This window comes from Canis lupus, chromosome 4 (assembly GCF_011100685.1).
Source record: "Canis lupus familiaris isolate Mischka breed German Shepherd chromosome 4, alternate assembly UU_Cfam_GSD_1.0, whole genome shotgun sequence".
Taxonomy (NCBI): domain Eukaryota; kingdom Metazoa; phylum Chordata; class Mammalia; order Carnivora; family Canidae; genus Canis; species Canis lupus.
In genome coordinates, this window is record NC_049225.1 from 74611081 (window position 1) to 74631827 (window position 20747).

General features: G+C 44.9%; 1 long non-coding RNA gene across 2 annotated transcripts in view; it reads right to left on the reverse strand.

Annotated features, from left to right (window-relative positions):
* Positions 1–15415: 15415 nt before the first annotated feature.
* LOC111095648 overlaps positions 15416–20747 on the reverse strand; it is a 73432-nt gene continuing 68100 nt past the window's right edge. The window contains exon 7 of one of the 2 annotated variants that reach the window (XR_005358610.1): positions 15416–15474. This is a non-coding gene — a long non-coding RNA (uncharacterized LOC111095648). Of the gene's footprint in view, positions 15475–19685; positions 20070–20747 lie in introns of those variants that run through there. The other variant, XR_005358609.1, reaches the window with a different exon arrangement.

Consider the following 20747-nt stretch of genomic DNA (forward strand, 5'->3'; position numbering starts at 1 on the left):
CAGGCAGTTGCAGCGATGGAAGCAGCTCCAACATGATGAGTTCAATTATTTGTCTATTAAACATCAGAATTTTGGCATTGTCCGCTAGAGCTTGGGGTGGGGGCCATGAGGACTGTGGCAGAGAAGATGGGAAGCGGGTCTGCTCTAAAGAGGGAAGATCCTGAGCAACATGGCAGTGCAAGGTATGGCTTTGAGCAGATCATGGCCACTGAGATGCAGAAAATGCCCAATAAGTATAACCAACAGTATTGATGATCCATGCACCTGTGCCATTAGTATCCTCTATCACTTACAGGGGCTCAGTTAAAAATCTTGTTTTTGCCTAGCAGGATGGAACACAAGAAAGCAAATTATAATTCCAAAATTCCTTAGGGTGACTAGAGGCAAAGAGAGCCAAGAACTGAGCCTGACCTACAGGGAAACAAGGAGCTAGAGTGGGGAAAGGAGCAGAGAAGGAGCTGGTTGCAAGATGAATGAACTCATGCTCTAGACCAGGGGACTGAGACCCTTATCGGTGTGATGGGGAGAGACTAGTCGGGCCTGAAAAATGTCACTTCATATTTAAGGAAAGATGACCCTCAACACTGGATTACTGGAGAATTTTCAGGAAAAGCATATTTGGCTACCTGTTTGTTGTTGTTGTTGTTGTTTTTAATGCTTTGGTGATGGAGTGGACAGAAAAGACCTTACAAATAGGAAACGAGTTAAGGAATTTCTGGAAACCAGGCAAGAATGTTGAGAATAGAATGAGAGCATAGGGAGTGCTCACCCTGGAGACATTTTAGAGGTAGGATCAATATGACTGCGTGATGATTTACTATAGGGGAGTGAGAAAAGAGAGGTGTCAATGGGAAATAGCATTTATGTAGCTTGGGCAGTTGGGTGGCTGGTGCCGTGCCATTCACTGAATCGGGAAACATATGAGGAACAGGTTTTTAGGAGAGACAATGGGTTCATTATGGGATGTGTTGAATTCGATATGCCTATGAAACCTCCTGGTGGAGATGTCCTGGAAAAAGCTGAGGATACAGGTGGATATCTCAGAAGACAGATCAGAGCTAAAGACATATCTCTGAGAACTACCCTCTAGCAGGTGCCATGGTTTTTGCTTATTGCCCTTCGATGATTATTAGGAAAGCAATACTCTTTCACTTCATTTATTCATTCATTCAAAAGTATTTACCACATACTAGATTCTGGAGACAAATGATTAGTATGATTATCTAGAAGCTCATAGTCTTTTAGCAGAGGATTTGGCCATGGACTGAAAATAGAGATGCAGGTGTGGGGACCCACTTAGAACCCCAGAGCTGGAATAAAGATTACTTTAAGCTAAAGACATTTGAGATTCAACAGATACAGAAAGAAGCCTTCTCAGAGCTTCCTGTATCAGACTAAAAGCAGAACTTCTAAGAAATGATAATTGCTTTAAATTCTTTGTTTCGGGTGGGTCTGCTCCCAGGAGAGAGCAAGAGTAAACCTACCACAAATGCCCCTCTGGGGGGAGTTTTGTCTCTGAAGAAGCTATATAGACTACTCAAACCTGTATGGACAAACATTATCACAAACTCTCTTATCTCCCATTTGTCTCCTAAAAAATCTATTTGTATTTCCCAAAGAAACCTATTTGTTCTTCCCATAGGAATCTTTTCTGCTCCCTCCTGTTCCTCTACTAGGTTAGGTAGGTAAACCCCAATTCCAACCACCCCTTTGGGTTATTCATCACAGTATTCCCATATGTAAGTATTTGCACATACATAAATAAATAAAATTTCTTCCTGCTAATCTGTCTTTTGTTAGTTTAATTCACAGGCCCCAGGTACTGAAGATAAGAGAGACCAGGAGGGGATCCCTGGGTGGCGCAGCGGTTTGGCGCCTGCCTTTGGCCCAGGGCGCGATCCTGGAGACCCGGGATCGAATCCCACATCAGGCTCCCGGTGCATGGAGCCTGCTTCTCCCTCTGCCTGTGTCTCTGCCTCTCTCTCTCTCTCTCTCTCTGTGACTATCATAAATAAAAAAAATTAAAAAAAAAAAAAAAAAAAAAAAGAGAGACCAGGAAAAATTCTTCCTCTCCTATACAATGAAGAGAGAAATTTCCACTCTGAACAGCTAGGATAATGAAAGTGACACCAAATAAAATGAGCAACATAAAAAGATGATCAGATCTGCACGAAAATGGCAGAGGCAATTCATTCCATTTTGGACATTTTCATGTATGTAAAGTAGTGAGGGAGTTAGTTTCTCTTCTGATTTCTTTCATTCAGTCTTCTCATGCACTGTGCACCTCTCACTCCTAGTTTTTTTCTCCTTCCATCCTAGACTCTCATACTCTTTCTGACAGTATTTCCTCCAAGCACAGGCAGGAAGCAAAGATACAGTGGTTAAGACACAGGACCCGGCTCTCTGCCATGGTTAATTACCCACATTGGCTTCCCTTCCGACTTTCCCATTGGCTTTAGAGTCCTGGGAGCTTTCAGACCTTGGAACAGACCAAATATATCCAAAAAACGAGTAGTGGGTCTCTCACTCTTTTCCACTTGATCATTTCCCAAACTGTCCTCGGGACAAGTTATATTTAGATTTTGCTCCTTTCAGAACAAAGTTGCCTACATTAGCATTAGATCAGAAACCTCCCAAGCCCTACCAAACATCAAGGACCATTTCAAGGACTTCATCTCTAATTAATACTTTTTTGCTGATTACCTTCCCTGATTTTTCCATTGTTCATTGCCTACCAGGTTCAATGGCTGCAATGTGCCTCTGATTGTGGACCCTTGCTTTGTTCTCTAATTATCTCACATATTTAATATTTGCCTCTCTGACCCTCTGAGAAAAAGAGTGATTTCATATAGTTTTATTGTAGTTTCTCAACTTAATTCAGCACTGGGAGCAAAATAGGGACTCAGTTAATAATACTTGTTAGAATCAAATTAGATGGAATCACATGGATTTCTACTTTTTTTTTTTTTTTGTATTTCTACTTTTGACCAAATAGTTTTTTAAATTCAAACTGTAAGTCCAAAGTTGCCATCTTCATATTTTCTTGTGTGTGTTTTAAAAAATAAACTCTTTCATACTCTTTGCTCAGAGAGAAACCATGGATACATGAAAAAGAATGGAGGCTCTTGATGCCACAATGTGATTTTTGTTGTTGGCGATGACTCTGGAAATCAGGAATGTTCAGAAAATACACATTCCAGAATTCCAGGCCTACACATCCTGGCTTGGTTCCAGCATGTTGACTCTATTAATGGCTCCTTGACATACACACCACTTTCGATTCTTTATGCAATTGTCTCAGGGTAGAATTTTCTGTTCTCTTCCCACTGGAATCCCAGTGTTGCTTCAGCTCCCAAAGTGGACATATGGGTTGCTTTGTAAAACAGAGGGCTCTGGTATCTCCTGAGCTTTGACCATTTGGGTCCTCCAGGACTCGGTTCTTTCCCTGAGTCTCTGAGAGGGCAGACGTGCATGGTGAGACAGGAAAAGTAAAGTGGAAGGTTTTCATGTTTACGAAGGAGAAGATCTCAATCATGTAGTAAATATAAATATATGTATGTGGGAGCTCCTGGGACAGACCTTGGGTTTCATTTCAAGGCAAATTGTGGGGCTTACCTCTATCCAAAGAATCCTGAGGTTTTACAGCCCATTCTGGAGGCCAGGGACAAGCTGATGACTTCATACTGAAATCATGCAAACCCATGAGCTCCTGGGCTGGAAGACAAAATGGGATGAGAGCAGCATGACTTCGAGTGGGGTTGCAAAAAGCCTGTATCAGATCACACCAACCCAAGGAGGCGAAAGTGGGTAAACCGGGCTGTTGGAATGTGAAGACTTTCTTGCAGGGACTTGTAGTGAAATGAAACCACTTGGTTTCACTCAAGCCCGGGCAAGACTCTCAGAGAAACTAGAGGAGCAGAACTTGAAAGCCAAGGGACACTTTCTGTTTGCTTTTTTGCTCTCTGTGACCTCAATGAGCGCGTCCTCAACACATGATAGGGTCACCGCCGGCAGGCCTGCCTCTGTCAATGGCCCAGACCTCTCTCTGTATGCAGTTCCCATGGCTCATGCTCAGCTGTGCTGTGCAGAATCATCCATTTGTCAGCTCCCTGGTCTGAGAGGGCAGGCCCCAGGGTGCTGCTGGACTTGGCCAGGATAAGAAGCCTGGGCTGGAGGGTGGGGTCACAGGGTGTTGGGACCCTAGCTCAGATGACACTGGGGAGGACCTGAGACACGATGCTCAGGAGCACAACATCCAAGTCAGAGAGATGGACGGAGCAGAGGTATTGGTCTGAAGGAAGAGTCAGACAAGTAGAAACAAGCATAAGACCAAAGCTGAGAAAACCTTACCAAAGGGAGCAAGTGTGATGGAGCAACAGGGCCCCAGAGAGTAGCCCAGGGGGGTTTTCCTAAGATACCAGAATCCTGGTCACAGAGGGGAGGCTGTTAAGTGCCCTGGATGGGTCAGCTGCATAGAACAGAACCCATCTAGTTGTTTCACACAGGAAGGATTTATTTTAGGGACTTATGTGGCTTAAGGACTGTTGAGAGGGCTAAAGGAGCAGACTCATAATGAAGGTTTCAAGAATAACTCCCTAAGTGTCACCAAAGAAGCAGGCCACCCAGGGAGCTGTGGTTTCTTCTGCAATTGGAGGCTGCCTTCTGAGTTAGGGAGCTGGCTCTGGAGTCCCCTGCCACTGATAAAAGGCTGATCGGGGGTGGGGGGGGGGCTGTGGCTACCCCCAACCCTCGTTGGGCCTGCTGCAATCAGCACCACCCAATCGATGCAAAGCACCTGCTCTGATGCTCCGGGATCCAGGGATGGAAAGCTGGGGCCTCTGCTCGCACCACCACAGGACAACAGATGCCCCCATGAGCGGCGGCCTGCCCAGAGAAGCAGCAAAAATAGCTGAAGTAGAGAAGCCTCATTTTCCCTAGACCTAGCTCTAACACACACACACACAGAGCTGCACAAAAGTACAAACGGAGGCCCCTCCCCATAAACATGAAATGCTGTAAGTTACAAATCAAATATATTCTACAAATATGCTCTGTTGTATGTATCCCGCAAATACATTCTACCCTCCTCCTCCGACAAATACACTCTTATAACAATGTGGACATTCAGAGTCAAATTTAGATTCTTGAACTCCTCTGAAGAATGTGCCAGAATGTGGCAGTGTGGGAGAGCTAGCCCCTCACCCCAGTCTCCTGCCACCGTCGGCTTGTCCTATGCTGCCAAGGGCTTGGTACCCACGTGTAGATGCCCCGGCTCACGTATCCAAGCTCTGCTCAGACTGCAAACCCCCCTCTGCCACCCATGAGCCACCCCTCGTGAAGCTGGCCTTGCTTTAGTGACTTTACTTTCAGCATCTAGCCCCCTGTTCTCTGTCCTACCCAAGCAACAGATTTCAAGGTTTTGGGGAAGTAGGAAATGCTTCTGCTTATGAAGAATTGAAAGCCTTTGTTGGTCTCCAGTCTAGAAGCCAGTAGAGCAAGGTGGGGAGTACTTGGGCTTTGGCAGTAGTAGATCGTATCTGGCAAGTTATCTAGGTTCTCAGAGCCTCAGTTCCTTCATCTCTGAAAAGGGACTAATAGGATGCTGTTTAAGAAAATACATGCAGGGGTGCCTGGGTGCCCCAGTTGCTTGGGTGTTTGCCTTTGGGTCGGGTCTTGGTCCCAGGGTCATGGGATGGAGTCCCATGTCGGGCTCCCCACTCAGCAGAGAGTCTGCTTCTCCCTCTCCCTCTTCCCACATACCCCTGCTCCCTGCACCTGCTCATGCTCTCCTCACTATCTCTCAAATAAAAACAAAATATTTTAAAAAAGAAAGTACATGTCAAGTGCTTGCTCCAGTGCCCAGGCACATAGGAAGTGCTCCCAAAAAGCCATTATGACTGCTGTTGTGACTACAAATGAATAGGTAAGACTGATTATATGGGAACAGTCAGATTTTTTGGGTCTTTCTTGGGTCTTTTTTTAATTTAATTTTATTTATTTTTCTGTGAGAGACACACAGAGAGAGAAGCAGAGACATAGGCAGAGGGAGAAGCAGGCCCCCTGCAGTAAGTCCAATGTGGGACTTGATCCCAGGACCCCGGGATCACAACTGAGCCAAAGGCAGACGCTCAACCAATGAGCCACCCAGGTGCCCCTCTTTTTGGGTCTTGAATCAGATTTCAAATCAGATGAATTCTAGCCCTCTCCATTCAGTCTCCGTGCCCTGAGCCAGCCATAGCTACTGCCTAGACCAGGCTGGAGAAGAACAGCCTTCCTCTGGCTTGTCTGTTTTGGCTGATCAAGGCTGTAGGGAGAACTCTGCTGGGGAGGAGGCTGCACCCAAATCTGGGCACAACACTGTGATTGATTAATGATGTCTGCCCCGGGTGTGGGAGTAGATGGGGCTGTAAGTGTGCCAGGTATTTGGCATTCTTGGCCTAGACCTCATTTCTGAGCAGCAGAAAAGAAAACAGACTTGCAGAGAAACACCAGGATTGAGTCCCATGTCTCCTGGCCCCCGGCTCTGTGAGCAGGGCCAGCCACTCAACCAGCTCTTGTTCAGATGCTTCGTCCGTGCAAGGAGGACAGCCAGGTTTACTCTGCCGACCTTATAGAGTGATCTGTGAGAGCCAAATGAGATAATGCTTATAAAAATGCTGTCAGTTATGAGGTGTTGCCTACATGCAAGGTGTTTGTTAGCAGTGGGTGGTATTTTTGGCCAGTTTGTACTTGACAAAGAGGAAGAGCCGAGTCAGGGATAGTTTTGGCCTGCCTCTGCCTGGATCACCTCAGCCTGCCTCTGCCTCCTCTGTTAGTTTTCCGAGTGCTAACCCACTGGGAGGGAGCCTGGAAGGGCAGAGGTTAACTTGGAAACCGGGTGCCACCTCACTTATTGACTACGTGCTTCAGGCCAAGTTTTGTGGCCTGCGTAAGCCTTGGCTTCCTCATCTGCGACATGGAGATCAGATAAAGATGACAGGGACATCTGTTCTGAGTGTCCCAGGATGAAGACAAGAGTGCTGGGGAGAGCCAAAGAGGTTATGATCCCTCATGGTGATCTAAGCCGCATGCAGCCTCGCTCTGGTCGCTTCTCTGGTAATGATGCAAACAAAGGTGGTTGGATGAAGATGAAGAATGAAGTAGAACAAAACAGCAGAATCTGCTTTTGCTCAATTGAGAACCAGAGTAGTAGTCATGCCACGTAGACTATTTCCTCACATTCTGCTGGGAGAGAGCAAAGGGCTTTCAATCCTGTATCCTCAGAGCTTAGAACAGGCCTGGCATGGAGGAGACGCTCAGCTTGGCAAGTGTTTGTTGAACTGGTGATGAACAAGATGCTCAGCCCGCACCAGCAGCCGTCTGAGGTTCATCCTCTGGTCCCCAAGACTGCCTGGCCTGGAGGAAAGAGACCTGAGATGGTTGAGCTTAGGCTCCCCTTCTCCTGTACAGTCTCTCCTGTGAGGGCTGGGTGTTATCAGGAGTGCAGTGAAGAGGGGATCCCTGGGTGGCTCAGAGGTTTAGCACCTGCCTTTGGCCCAGGGTGTGATCCTGGAGTCCTGGGATCGAGTCCCGCATCGGGCTCCCTGCATGGAGCCTGTTTCTCCTTCTGCCTATATCTCTGTTTCTCTCTCTGTGTGTCCCTCATGAATAAATAAATTTAATTTAATTTAATTTAAAAAAAAAAGAGTGCAGTGAAGAGCTGCAGGCGGGGGGGTCTCAGAGGGCCAGGCCCTTCCTTAGTGGTGTCCTGGCCACCACTCAGTGATCTCAGCTCACCCCCTCAGGACCCTGTCCTGAAGCAAATCTTGAGACCTGAGCTGAGCTTCACGTTTCTAAGCTGTGATGAACTCCTGTCCCTTACCAGGGCTTGTGCACGCCACGTCCCCCTCACCTAGCAGCACCATCAAGCTGCAAGTGCCCCAGTCACTGTGGAGCCCTGCTTCTTTGTTCCTGGAGGAGGAAACTGAGGTCACAGGTGGAGTGATATGATTGAGGTCACACGGCCAACACCCTGACCCCTCCTTCATCCTCAGCCCTGCCTTCTGTGGCTGATTCTTAGTAAAGAATGCATCAGATGTAGGGATCCCTCTGAATGCGTGTGTTAGGCAGGAGGGTACTATACTCTCGTTCAAATGCTCATGTTTCCCCAGAGTGTGAAGCCAACTGTGGTGATTTGGGGCATTTGGCTGGCGGTGAAGGGCATTGGTTCACACACAGTCTGCTACCTGGCTGATGATTTGTTTCACCCACAGGGAAGGCTGGCTTTCTATCCGGAGTCCCTTACATCAACTCTCCCACCATCCAGAGACAAGAGAGCCCTTGTGGAAGCCAGGCCATGGCCCAATCCTGACCTCATATGGGGCTGCCCTTTCTTGTTTCCTAATCCTTCCTTTGCCCCAGCCAGTTTTGCTGAGGTTGAACAATGCTCCAGTCTACAGGCAGGTGAGCTCATGACCTGTTACAGGTGTTTTCTTTTGTACAATGACCAGGCCAAAGAAGGACGTGACACCCTTAGAGCTCTTTATAGTTTACAGTGTCCTAAGAGAAGGCTGATGGAAGCCCAACAGCCACCTTGGGCTTCCCTGGCACGATGCCAGCCCCACTGATGCTATCATGATAGCCCCTTATTGTTTATTGTGTGCCAGGTTTACATGCAGTGGTACCTTCCCTGGAAAGCTCAATATGTATTTGTAAAACCTGAATTACTGTTAAGAAGCCAAGTTTAATAAGGAAAAACTGACCAACCAAACTGGAAGGGGAGGGTAAAAGCTCCCCTTAGGATCACCAGATATAACAAAAATACAGGATGCTTGGTTCAATTTAAGTTTCAGGTGAACAATGAAAGAATTTTTAGTATCAGTATGACTGTGCCATACTTGGGACATATTCCTACTAAAAATGATTTATGGTTCATTGGTATCTGAAATTCAAATTTCACGGGGTGCCCTGTGTTTTATCTGACAGCCCTAGTTCTTGGGGAATTCCAGGGTCAGGATGTCTTAGGAAACATACCTTGACTCTTGACTGTTGGAATGACATCTGGGACTCCTCCAGTCCTGACAGTAGCAGATCTGCTGGATTTGTTACTGTTCACAAGCACCAGACCAGGGACTCAGGAAGTTGCACAGGAAGGGCTTGTGCCTGGTCCCTGGTGCCGGGAATTCCCTGTAGAGGGAGGTGCAGAGCCAATGTATGGACAGTGCAAATGTAGCTGAAGTCAGCACACTTTTACATAGACAGCCTAATTACAAAGCTCAACATCCTTGAATAGGGTCAGGCACATGTTATCACTTCTGCTTTAGATGACAAAACACTCAGGTACCATTGGTCACATAATGCCTGGTGAGCAAAGACCTTCGGAGAGTCACCCTGGCTGTCAGGCTCTAAGACCAAATGCACTTTTCCTCTCTTTGTTGGAAAATAGTGCTTTAGTATCACAGTCAAATATATTTTTCCAAAAACCATTGCAATATTTTTTTTCTCTTTATAAATGTAACATTCAAGTGTTGCAGCAAACTTGGGAATACAAATAAGAAAGAAAGAACATCAAGAAAGCAAGCAGTTCCACCTGTGGCTGACATGCAGGTGTATGATCCTGGTCCTCCATTCTCTGTCCTCCTTATATGTATTAATATATTATGTCTCAGTCAGCTTGGGCCACAAAAACAAAATACCATAGACTGGATGGCTTAAACAATAGACATTTATTTCCTATAATTCTGAACACTGGGAAGTCAAGATCAAGGTGTTGGCAAACTCAGTTTGAAAAAAAAAAAACAAACCTCAGTTTTTTGATAGACGGCCTCTTCCTGGCTTGCAGATGGCCACCTTCTTCCTGTGCCCTCACATAGTAGAGAGAGGAAGCTCTGGAGTCTCTTCTTCTAAGGGAACTAATTCCATTATGGGAACTTCGCCCTCATGACCTCACCGAGACATAATGACCTCTCAAAGGCTCCACCGCTTAACACCATCATATTAGGGACTAAGGCATCAACATATGATCTTGGGGGAGTATACAAACATTCTGTCCATAATGTATTCCTACTTTTAAAGAAAAAGGCCATGTCATTTTATTCCCATGCATGCACATGTGAGTGAGATAAATATAAATGTGTAAATAGTAACATATGTGAAGCTAATCATATGTATACCTGCATAGACATATCTCTATAGAATATGAATATAGCTGATTTGAAATTAGATGATTCCCTTTGGGCATTAACCAGGACTTAAGACTAAACACAGAAAGAGGATGGAAAATACCACGTAAGCCCCAGATAAAGAATCAAGAGTGGGTGCTGAAGGACATAGAGTGATGTCCTACCACCATGAAGGGTGAAGCTACCTGTCCTGCATATTGAATTGTTCCTAGTCAAGAATGAGGGCTTGGTGAGTAAAGAGGCTGCAGTTAAAAAAAAAAAATCTGTCTCTAATGCTTTTCCTTTGAAATGGTGATTTACACTCACTATTATACCCCAATAATGGTTTCCTCTTTGGATACAGGCAGTGATAAAACACAAGACAGAGTTGATGTTATTGTGACTTCAGTGCACTCAGGACTCAGCTGTAACATGTCTGTAATCAAGGTATTCATAAATAAGTCATGCTTCTATATAATCTCTGGACAACTTGTTGTTTTAGGGTTTGGAGGCCTTTCTTCATGTGGAAGGGTCAATACTATAAAACTGGAACTCTTTATCTTAGATGGCCCCTAAAATGGTTGATTTTTTTTTTTTTTTGCAAAGAGTCACCAGAAACAGTGACTTAGAATAAGTCTGATGATGGCCTGGGGCCCGGATCAGAGGCACATGTTGAGAGCAATGCTCCTAGGGTCTTGAGACAAGAGTGACCCACAACTAACATTCAATTCACTGGTCTTGCTGCAGGGTCAGTCACATAAAATGGCCATTTATCATGTTTTCTCATCATATGACGTGCTAGTTCTCAGAGAAACTCCTCTCTTCCTACAAAATAAACCTCAAAACACCCAGTTCCCCCAGATAAGTGTGCTATTCAGATCTTCACAACCCACTCTCTACTATTGCAACAGATCCTGCCAAAAAATTACAGGAGAGATCTGAAGATGATTCCCCATCTCATTCAAAGGATCCATCTGACCTTCTGGGTTTCCACTGGATGTCCTGCCTTAGTAAGAAACACTGGCATAAGCCACTCAAGTAACAGATGCTTGTGGAAATCTGTATCAATGCAGGCACCATATTTGGTTATTTTTAGTTGTATGCATATATATAAACACTAAATACATAGGGTTCTTTGTCTTTAGAACAAACCTTTTATAAAGGGATCCTATTCAAATTCCTTATAACTCTTACTGGGCAAAATCAGAGTCTTAAAAGCATTAAATAGAATGAGAACCTACAAAAGAAGCATCTATCAAAATATAGTAGCATCTTATACCATTGTGATCTAACATGGTTTCTTCTGTGTTAATAATCCTACTTGGAAAAAAAAATGTTGAAAAACTTTGTTTAAACCTACCAGGAAAAAAAACAAAAAACAAACAAACAAACAAACAACAAAAAAATAAACCTACCAGGGAAGAAATCCAAACCAGTACAAAACAAAACCCCAAATGGCCAATTGTTTCGGAGCTGAGACCTTGTTCTACTCCTTTGTTTGTAAGAAGTTTTTCCTGGGACATGATTTCTAATTATTTCTAAGTTTTTAAGGAGAACAAAAGAGGAGCACTGTGTAAGTGTAAGTTCCTAAACCATGGAAAGAAACACACCGGTGACTTCAACAACAGTAACTGTTTTGGGCCATGATTTTGGACAATGGTAATGAGCGCTGATGCATTTTTGCAATTTTGCATTGAATATTGAACTGCATCCAAAGCAGAATTTGAACTTAGAATTCACTAGTGCCAGGTGGGCTGATGAGGCATTCCAGGAAAGCGGATTACTGTTCTGCGATGTCCTCAGTCATTCTGAACGTGTCAATGCCACCTAGTGGCGAACATTGACTTCACTGACAGGGAGGAGGAGTCCTGCAGCCCACTTGGCCCAAAGCTTAGGAAGATAGCTTCATCCTCTCTGCTAATGCTGACCTCAATTCCCTTTTCCTTTCTCTTTTGTATTGTATTCCCCTTCAGTTCTGTTGTTTAGTTAATGAAAAGTCATCCATTTACTTTCTGTAATATCAAACAACTCCCTTCATTTCTCCATGCTACCAGTCCAAGAGCCCAAGCACCCACCTGCAAACCCTCCTCCATATCCAAAATACTTCTGCTCTATCCCTTTATATTTCATGGCATGGGATGCAAAGGTTCCTCAGAGAAAAGCCCTTGAAAGATGGCTTGGTAAGGGTAACTGAAGGGCTGAGAACACTAACACACCCATTGCTTAATTAAGGAATTAGTTAAGTAATTCTATTACCATGACTTCCAAGGTTCGGAAAAACAATAATGCAGAGGGTATTATGCTAATTGAAATAGGTCAGACTGAGAGACAAATACTGTATGATTCCACTTATATGTGGAATCTAAAAAACAAAATAAATGAACAAAACAAACAGACTCATAAATATAGAGAACAAACTGGTGGTTCCCAGAAGGGAGGGAGGGGTGAGGGATGGGAGAAACAGGTGATGGCAATTAAGAGGTATAAACTTCCAGTTATAAAATAAGTTAAGTCACAGAGATTAAAAGTACAGTGTAGAGAACGCAGTCAATACTATTGCAATAATGTATGGTGACAGGGGTAACTACACTCACCGGGGTGAGCATTGCATACTGTATAGAACTGTCAAATCACCATGTTATGCACTTGAAGCCAATAAAACATTGTATGTCAACTCTACTTCAATAATAAATAAAAAATAAATTCTGATGATAGCAACTGTGGTGCAAAAACATATGGAAAAAATCTAAAAAAATGTTTCCCCTATTTTCAGTTAAGGAGGGATATATGTATATCTTTATGCTATGGGAGGAAACAAACCAACCAATATCATTGACTCGATACAAAACAAATATAAGGATACAGGATGACAAAGCAGTGGTGAAGAGAGACGGCATATAACAAAATAAGAAATGCTCGTGGTAAAAGATTTTAGAAGATTGTACTAATATCCACTCCCTCCAGCAAGTCATACCCCCAGAAGTGTAACCTAGACCAGCTTTCAACCTAACCTCTAATCCAGCATCATCAAAGTGTCCAGGGGATCCTTGAGAAAGCACTCAGCCCAGACACCTTAAGACACCAGTCATGCCTTATCAGGCATCAGCAACACCAGCCAGGTAATATCCATAATATCATCTTGCATTTCCAAAGAGGTAACAGGACATGAGTATCCAATTGTATTCTTTTGCTATTTTAGGAGGCAGGGACATGACCATCTAATTGGTTTCTCTAAGCCATTGCTCAACACAAAGTACCCAGCTTCTGTAGCTGAATAAACATTTGCCAGGTTGAATTGACCTAAAAGAAGAAAGCTGTTAGAAAGAAGAAAGCCGGTTAGGTGAGCCACGTGAAGCGTTGGTGTCTTCCCTATGATGGGAAATATTTAAAAAGAGACGTGGGGACCACTGGTTCACGAACCAGACCCATAAAGGAAAAGTGTGCAAGAACTGACCTGAATCTGTGGAGCACAGACTAGTGGGCTCTGCAATAAGGATTAGCCTTCGAGTGGGGGTGATGACTGCAAGGGTGACAGCTGGGACTTCCGCGTTCTGGTCATGTTCTTTCTCATTCTGGGTGCTGCTTATATGGGTGTGTTCAATTTGTGAAAGTTTATAGAGTCATATACTTATGTGTATTTTTCTATACATACATTAGACAAGAAAAGAATTTATATAATAGCATTCTTTATAGGCAATCTGTTTTCAAATAAAAGAACCTCTGAAGCAAATTGCCTGAAGCAGTGTTTACCCTTGAACACTAATTAATTAATTAAGAGTCTGGGCTTCGGACCAACTGGCTCAGAATGCAATTCTAATTCCGTCACTCACTGGGATATCTGGGCCGTGTTACGTAATACCTCTAAGATTCCATTTTCTCATCAGTAAAGTGGGCAAATAATAATACGAACGTGACTTGAGGTGTTGAGAAGACTACTCCAGACAGCTCATGGACAGGCTCTGGCACATAGTCCACTTCCCACGAATGACTGCTAGCCCTTTTATAATTGTTGCAGTGCATCCAAATCTCAGCTGTGTGTGCCAGAAAGTCACCTTTCCTCCTGCTTCTATACTTGGCCTTATTTTATTTTTTAAGTCCTGATCCCTTTGGGTAGAAGAAAATCTCTGTCCTTTCAGATTTCCTACTCTCACCCTGGGATTATATCTGCATTTCAGGTTGGCCCATACATTGCTCTACACCATGTCTGCTGTCTGCCTCCTTCTTCTTACTCCCATGAGACCTCGAGTGGCCACCCACAGGCTCCTTGGCATCCCCTCAGCTACTCCTGGGCTCCTTTGGGGAACATGGCATTACTGCATGGCCCCTGCTCCCTGCTGGGGTGAGGGTGCTCTGGGAGGCTGTTGCAGGCCATCTGTCTAGATGTGTGCACACCTTCTACTCGGGGGTAATATTGACCAGCCAGCACTACATCTGAGAGAGTGGTTTGTCTTCCTCTCTGCCCTGCTCTCTGCCCATCCTGCTCCAGCCAATGGAAGGAGCAGGCCAGAGGGAGGCCTGCATTACTCAGCACAACAACTATAACACAGGGACTCTGGAAAATCAGAGAGAAGTTTATTTCTGTCTTACATAGTTATCTGGTGTGTCTGAGCTGGAGGACAACCTGCTTCACGAGGTCATTCAGGGAGCCAGGTTTCCTCTGTTTTATTTTTCCACCATCCTTAGAGTCTTTCCTCTTCACGGTCAAAGTCAGACTGAGGCACACTCATGTTCCAGATCACAGGTAGGTGAAAAAAGAATAAAACCAGGCAAGTTGTTCCCTTAAATAGGTGAGGCTGAAGTTACTCAAAACCTTATGACTCTCGATCTTTTGATGAGAACTTATCACGTGAGCGCATCACCGACTGATCCAAGCACTCCTTCCAGCAATGTTCAGCACCCTCCTCTGGTAAATACCAGCTTCTCCATCATCTCCATGGTGTTTATTTTCCACTTGAGTAGTGTCCATGGGGAACTTCCTCCTTGCTCACTCCTTATCTGGCTTTGAGAGTGAAGGGACAATGGAAACTATGGAAGTAGAATCGACAGGACTTGACAACTGATTATAGTTGATGACTATTTTAGATTCCACGTATAAGGGAGATTGTGCAGTATTCGTCTGTGTCTGACTTTATATCCCCCATATTTGTCCATGTTGCAAAATGGCTTTTTTTTTCTTCTTTTTAAAGGCTGAATAATATTCCATTGTGTATGCACATGCTGCATTATATTTATCCATTCACCCATGCATGGACATTTAGGTTGTTTCCACATTTTGGCTATTATGAGCTAAAAGAGTCAAACTCATAGAAGAGAGTAGAATGGTGGTTGCCAGGGGCTGGGGGGAGAGGGAAAAGGGGAGATATTGGTCAAAGGGTACAAAGTTTCAGCTACGAAAGATGAATAAGTTCTAGAGATACTAATCTATAGAGGTATGACTATAGTTAACAACACTGTGTTGTATACTTTGTATCAATTATATCTCAATAAAGCCAGAAAAAAATAGTAAAATAGAAAGGAATTGAAACTTTTCTTTCTTTCTTTCTTTCTTTCTTTCTTTCTTTCTTTCTCTTTCTTTCTTTCTTTCTTTCTTTTTTTTTTTTTAATGTTTAGCCAAATGTGGTGCCCAGGTGGCTCAGTCAGTTAAGCATCTGCCTTCAGCTCAGGTCATGAACTCAGGGTCCTCAGATTGAGCCTCACATAAGGCTCCCTGCTCAGTGGGGAGTCTGCTGCTCCCTTTCACTCTCCCTCTGTGCTCTCCCTCAATCTCTCTCTCAAATAAATAAGTATTTTTTAAAAATGTAGCCTAAGGTGATAAGAGCTGACATGGGATATACTAGAAAAGGGAACCAATTTAATGAGAATTTAAAAAATATAATGAAAATAATAGCAAAACCCACCTTTTAGGCATACTGAGAACTTTGACTGTATGACTTCATCTGATCTTCAAAATGACACTAATTTATTCTTGTTTTCCTTTTTTCTTTAAGATTTTATTTATTTATTTATTTATTTATTTATTTATTTATTTATTTATTTATTTGAGACACAGAGAGAGGCAGAGACATAGGCAGAAGAGAGGCAGGCTCCCTGCGGGGTACCTGACGTGGGACTCCATCCCGGGACTCGGGGGGCGGGTCATGACCTCTCTGTGTGAGTTGAGCTTCCTCATGGCATGTCAGCTTTAGACCAAGTGGATATCCTACATAGTTGCTTATGGAAGAAGTGTTTAATGCAACTTCTGTCTAACTAGCATTCTGCATGGAAGCTGCTTCACTTTTTATGACTTCTGTTGGTGGATATGGTAAAAATCCCCAAAATGCTACCAAATGACTCATGTTGGGCAAATCATTAGGTTGATCTTCTACAGTAATATGTATAATCTATGGTGGAAATAATATTATCTGTTTTTTTTAATCTCTGAAGGAAACACCGAAGCTTAGAAACATGAACATGGTGCTCATTCCACCATCCAGACTTCATATAATTCAAGCAACTTGCTTTAAATTCCACTCTTCAGTTCCCCCATAAACATAGATATGTGATTGTACACAATCCCATCTATTAACGTATTTTATCTTATTCTCATCTCAACAAATTTGGACACTCGACAATTCTTAAATGATGACAATAGAAGGCTTTGCTTCAGTGAATGAGACCAGAATTGTGATGTTTTCAGTTCTTAAGTCTGTCCTCTTGCTGTCATTTAGGGCTAAAGCTGTAAGCACATCTATATTCACCCGAGTGTTGCAGTTCTGTCGTGGTAAGTCTAGCTGGGGCTGCGCTGGCACTGGTTCAGGGCCAGCTTCTCAGAGTCTCATGGCTTTTCTTCTATGCTATTGCATCACTGTTCCTCGATGGCCCTTGCAGCTACAGACATTGTGTCCCTTCAGGGTAGAGGGGAAGGGGAAGTGGTGATGGCCTCAAGTTTATGCCTCTTACTGGGAAAAACCAAAGGCTTCCCAGAGCCCCCAGCAGATTTCCCCTGATGACTCATCTGCCAGGACGGTGTACGTGGCCACTCGTTGGGCACGAGGCTGGGTTAGGACAGGGGTGCCTGCGTGGGCCTAGACCCATGGCCTCCCAGAACAGAGTTGAGGCTCTGCTAGCAGAAACGAAGGAGGGGGAATGGGTATGAGGGAGGAGTGTGGTAGTTGGTGTCACAAAGGACTTAACTTTACTCTCTTTCCTCGATGTTTGGGAGGATCAAATATATATGAAATGTGCAAAGGGGCCCTTTGCAAAATGAAAGCATGCAGCTTCCTTCCATGATCATTCTACATCATATGCCTGTTTTATTAAAGACAGCTCCTTCTTCTTTTTTTTTTTTTTTTTAAGATTTCATTTATTTATTCATGAGAGATACCACAGAGAGAGAGAGAGAGAGGCAGAGACACAGGCAGAGGGAGAAGCAGGCTCCATGCAGGGAGCCCGACATGGAACTTGATCCTGGGTCTCCAGGATCACACCCTGGGCTGCAGGTGGCATTAAACCGCTGCGCCACCGGGGCTGCCCCTGCTTCTTCTATCTTACCCTGAGAGCCACCTAACAAAACTGCCTATGGCCCGACTCTGCCCACCTTCTAACCTCATCTCTACGACAGCCACCCCTCTGCTGCTCACCACCTTCCTCTGACAGCAGCCACTTCTTTCAGAGACCTGTGAATTCACTAAGGCTTTTCTCACTCAAGGGTCCTTGCTTTTGCCATTTTCCTTGCTTGGAACAGACTCCCCCTTTCTGTTACCTCTTCAGAGAAGTCCAGGCCAACTCCCAATATGTGTGAAAAATCCATCCTGCACCCTTCCCCCCGCAACCAATGCTCTTTCTGAGCATAGAGCACACTCTTCATTCCTATACAGTCTGCCGATTTATCTTTATCTGCTGACGAGGCAGCCTGGTGTAAGATTTCCAGGTGCTAGAGCCAGACCACCCAGATATAAGCCCTTCCTAGCTGTGTGGTCCTGAGCAGGTTACTCTAATGTCCTGGTGCCTCGGTTTCCTCATCTGTAAAACAGGGATATTAATATTTCCTACCTCATGGGATTGTGAGGAGGATTAAATGCGTCAATATTTGTAAGATGCCTAGAACCAGGGCCTGTACATACAAGGGACTGTGGGAGTGTTAAGTTAAAAAAAGAAATAGCATACCCTTCCTCAGCCATATGACACACTCCATGAAGACAGTGGCCACATCTGCTCTCATGCTACAGTGGCTAGCAAGATGCCAGACCATGCCGTCATTGGTGTGATGATTGCTGTCGTCTTACCTCTAGTGGGCATTAAATATTTGTTGAATGAATAAGCGCATAAATAAATAATGGAGTGATGTTCTATGTGGGGGAGGAGAGGAGTGGAATAACCTGGTTACCAAAACTAGTGCATTACAAGAGCACAGGTTTCCAGAAAATACTGAGCAGAAGTCTCTGACACAGCAGGGAGTTAAAACCCGTCCCTGTAGTCTGTTGGAACAAATCATCCACAACAGAGTGAGGTTGCCGCATGGACCACCCCCCAAGTGGCCTCCACTTGCTTCCCGGCTACAGAGGCTGCTAGGTCTAAGATAGCCCCAGAAATGGAAATGAGCTTCTGGGTGGCACCCAGGTGCACCCTCCCACCCGGTCGGAAAGCTGTAGCATGGATTAGGTGTCTTGCCTGCTGACCCCACCACCCTGGGGACAGCTGCTTCCCGGCTGGCCTGAGCTCTGGCCCCATCACCACTTGGGACCGTTCTGACTCCCTCTGAAGAGGATTTTTCCAGACCCCAAACTCCGGCAGCTTTGTGGGCCAGCTGCCTTCTGTTCCCTTTCGGAGGCAAGCAAGGCTCTTAAATCATGAATGTGCATCCAAGTTGTGCTGTGGGGTCTCAGGCCACTGGCTGCTCTACTAATGCTTGTCCAACCTGGGTGTCCCAGGAGCCAGCAGGGCCCAGTAACATAGGCCTGGGTGGCTCTGGCTGCTTCCAGGGCCGGATCTTGGCCCGTCTGCCACCGCCACTGAGGAGGCCTCCAGGCTGCGCAGTGAAGACCGTCAGGCCGGGCCTCCCCGTCCACAGGCAACCGCGAGTTTGTCTGCTTCCCCTTGCTGCATGGCAGCAGGGTTTCCCCTTTCCTGCTCGGCCCAGCTGGAAGCCTCTTTATGAATGGTTTGTTTGCAAGCTCTTGGTGGTCTGGGAACTGGTCTGAAATTTCCTGGAAGGGGAACATTCTGTCCGTCTCTCTCCTCCAATAATCGTCGCCCTGCCATCTGTCTCTCCCTCCTTCGGCCCACACACTGCACACCTTAGAACACTCCAGAGTTTCCGAGGAGAGAAAACACTTCCACCCCTGAAAAAGTGAAACGTGGGGATGCCTGGGTGACTCAGTCGGCCAAGCATCGGCCTAGGGCTCCTGTCCTGATCCCAGGGTCCTAGGATGGAGCCCCACATCTGGCTCCCTGCTCTGTGGGGAGCCTGCTTCTCCCTCTCCCCCTGCTGCACCCCCTGCTTTGTGCTGTCTCTCTCTCTGTGTCAAATAAATAAATAAAATCTTAAGAAAAAAAAGTTTAACATGTGATGGTACGTATTATGTAGGGGATGTCACCTTCCATGAGGCTCTTTAAGGATAGTTTTGAGGGAAAATTCTAGGGCAACTGTTTAGAAGCTGTTTGCGGTTTGTCTCTTTATTAAAGACAATTTCTGGCCCCACTTGGTTGTGAGAACCAAGCCACGAGCTGAGGAACAGGAAGAGGAGTGACAATGACCAACATTTGCTTTGGCACAAATGCCTCCAGTGGAGTCTATTCCTGCCCATAAGGCCTGGCAGTCACTCGGAGCTCTTCCCCTGACACCACCCCAGAGCCAGGTAGCCTGCTCCCCGGATTCACTCTCCATTCAGCTCCTTTGGTCATCTCTCCCTTCTCAGGAGAATAGCATCCATTTCTCACAGCCAGCCCCTCCTGAGAAAGAAAGAACCAGACTTGGCTTCCTGCCTCTTTGGTGGGTCTTGGCTGGAAGCAGGAGTGGTTTAGACCCTCACTTTCAGCCAAATCTCGTATAAGTTATCAATAAGTCCTTACATTCTCTTAAGGCTAATGGGATGAAACAAACCTTGAACTGCTAATAGCTTTTTGACTTGGAAGGGAACTCAGAAATGATCCAGTTCACTGGTGTTCAGGCTTTTTAATTTTTTTAATTTTTTTTAATTTTTATTTTTTTAGCCACAGCAAACCCCCTTCCAGTGAGATCCTACTGAGAAGCCCAGGAGGCTGACTGTGAAGTGATGAAGAGCTCAGACCCCACAGACTCATCTCCTTAGCTTCTTGGTAGTCCCTGAGACCCTCACTCTATGTCTAGGACTCTCTGGAAACTACCTTGAAAGTAATTCATTACCATGGAGCGAAGTGTGGCCCAGAGAACCCAACCTGGTAGTCCAATGTAGCAGTTACTTGGAGGCCTGGACACAACTGAAACCCAAGTTCCCTGGGGTCAGATTCATATGCTTACAAACATTCTGACAGCCTGTAGCATATTACCCACATTTGTGTTTAACTTAGCCGTTTAATGAAATGGCTCAACCCATTTCCTTTTTCATTAATTTTAGTGATCTCCATTGTGTACTATTTTTTCTAGGGCTA